The sequence below is a fragment of the Cebus imitator genome, unplaced genomic scaffold, assembly GCF_001604975.1.
Source record: "Cebus imitator isolate Cc_AM_T3 unplaced genomic scaffold, Cebus_imitator-1.0 Scaffold599, whole genome shotgun sequence".
Taxonomy (NCBI): domain Eukaryota; kingdom Metazoa; phylum Chordata; class Mammalia; order Primates; family Cebidae; genus Cebus; species Cebus imitator.
The window spans coordinates 18,382-21,156 of record NW_016107914.1 but is presented as its reverse complement, the minus strand read 5'-3'; positions in this window follow the sequence as shown (position 1 = coordinate 21,156).

The following is a 2,775-nucleotide window of genomic DNA, read 5'->3' as shown; positions in this document are numbered from 1 at the left end:
GAACCCCACCTCAACAATTACATGGGGCTTGCGTCATGGAATGTTCTAGAAAGAGAAAGAAGGCTGGCACAGGCGCCACACGGTCTCAGAACCCTGAGTGCACCACCCCCCAACGCACACACACAGCTCGGGCAGCTGTGGGGGAAGGGTGACCATTTACCACAAAAGAAAATCGAAACAATACCTCCTCTGCTACCTTAATGGTTGCTGAGGGACGTGTCACGTGCAGCACCACCTAGTACCACGTGCGGCACTACGCAGCTGGTGCCGGAACTTTTTGCACAAGGAAAGGAGACCCTGCCCCCTCGGAGGGAGCCGTTTTGGAATTGCTGACATGAGAGAAGATGAGAACGGGACTATTTTCAAGAACGTTGCACACGCAAGTCACAAACATTCCCAATCCCATGAATTGCTCGCAGAGATTGCAGCACCCGGAGGGAGCCGCACATGGCATGCGGAGGGAGCCATGGCATGCGGAGGGAGCCATGCCACATCACATAAATGTGCTGGGCAGCACACCGCCACCATTTGCTCTTCAGACACCAACAAGGTTGGACTAATGGCGGACGCTGAGGCGAGCGCTGAGATGCCGGAGGAGGCCAGACCCGACGCGGGTACCTTGCGGGTGTTGCGAGACATGGCCAGCCGCCTGCGAATTCATTCCATCAGGGCCACGTGCTCCACGAGCTCCGGGTAGGTTCCCCTCGTTGAAGCTCGGGTCGTGGAGGGCCACGGGCCGGGTGGCCATGGGGTCGCGTGGTGAAGGGAGAGCCCTCAGATGTCCACTGGGCCCTGTTATAGATGCCCTGTAGTCTTGGGCTATCGGGGCCAAGCTGAGCCTCCCAGACGGCGGCGAGGCACTGTTCCCGCCAGCTCAAGTGTCGGTTGGCCGGCCGGCCGCAGGCTCTGGAGCCCACTCCTCATTACCCCATGGCAGAAGTTCTGCAGGTCCCCAAGATCCCCTGTTAGGAGACAAGGATCCAGACTGGACTGAGGTGGTGGGGGGATGTCGCTGGGATCAGACGGGACTACTATAGTATAGCGGGGAGCAGGGCTTCCTGGGTAAGCTGTTGTACGGGATCCCCGCGGGTGAATGAGCAACCCTAAGCCAGGACATTAGGATAGAAAGCAATTAAAATTCCAGCCTGGGCAACATGGTGAAACCCTGTGCCTTACCAAAAAAGGAAAATAAAAAATGAGCCGGGCATGGGGGCACGCACCTGCACTCCCACCACTCGGGGGGCTAAAGTGAGAAGGTCGCTTGAGCTGCTGGGTTTGCTAGCGTCCTGCTCATGGTTTTTGCATCAGTATGAATCCGGGATGTTTGTCTCTAGTTGTTGTAGTTGGTTTGGGTACCAAAATGTAATGCTGGCTTCGTAGAATGAGTTTCAAAGTGTTCCATCTTAAATTTTTTGTAGTGGCCAGTGTGGTGACTCCCACCTGCAATCCTAGCACTTTGGGAGGCCGAGGCAGGCGAATCGTGTGAGCCTAGGAAGTTCGCGATCAGCCTGGGCAAGATGGCGAGCCTCTGAACAAAATATTACAAAAATTAGCTGGGCATGGTGGCACGTGCCTGTAGTCCCAGCTACGCGGGAGGCTGTGAGGCTCAGGTCGCAGTGAACTGAGATTGTGCCATTGCACTCTGGCCTGGGCAACAGAGTGAGACCCTGTCTCAAAGAAAAAAAAGTTAAATCTAACTGGGCGCGGTGGCTCTGGCCTGCAGTCTCAGTACATGGGAGCCTGATCGCTTTGGGAGGCCGAGGCAGGCAGATTGCGTGAGCCTAGAGATCACCCTGGGCAAGATGGCGAGCCTCTGTACAAAATGTTACAAAAATTAGCTGGGCGTGGTGGCACGTAACTGTAGTCCCAGCTACGTGGGAGGCTGAGAGGCTCAGGTTGCAGTGAACTGAGATTGCGCCATTGCACTCGGGCCTGGACAACAGAGGAAGCAAGACCTTGTAGCGAAGAAAAAAAGTGTGTGTGTGTGTGTGTGTGTATGTCTTTTTCTTGAGTTTCAAGAGGATTGTTCATTTTTCTTTAAATGTTTGGTAGGAATTGCCAGTGAGGCTTTTCTTTGTTGGGAGCTTTTTGATGACTGCTTTAGTCTTTTTACTAGTTGCTTGTAGATCTATTCAGATTTTCTTGTCCTGATTAATTCTTGTGAGGCTTGCTGTTTCTAGGAATTTATCCATTTCTTGTAGGTTAACCCATTTGTTGGCTTGCAATTATTTATAGTACACTGTCACCTTTTATATTTCTGTAGAAGTGGTAGTAATAACCTCACTTTAACTTGATTGTACTTTTCGACCCCCCTCCTTTTTTATTGAGAGTCTCCCTCTGTTGCCAGGCTGGAGTGCAGTGGTGCAATCTCGGCTCACTGCAACCTCCACCTCCCGGTTCAAGCAATTCTCCTGCTTCAGCCTCCCGAGTAGCTGGGACTACAGATGGGCACCGCCATGCCCAGCTAATTTTTTGTGTTTTTAGTAGAGACGCGGTTTCACCGTGTCAGCCAGGCTGGTCTCCATCCCTTGACCTCGTGATCCACCCGACTTGCAACCCCTGCCTCCCAAGTTCAAGCAATTCTCCTGCGTCAGCCTCCCGAGTAGCTGCAATTACAGGCATGCGCCACCACACCCTGCTAATTTTTTGTATTTTTAGTAGACTCGGGGTTTCTCCATGTTGGTCAGGCTGGTCTCGAAATCTCAACCTCAGGTGATCCACCCACCTTGGCCTCCCAAAGTGCTGGGATTACAGGCATGAGCCACTGAGCCCGGC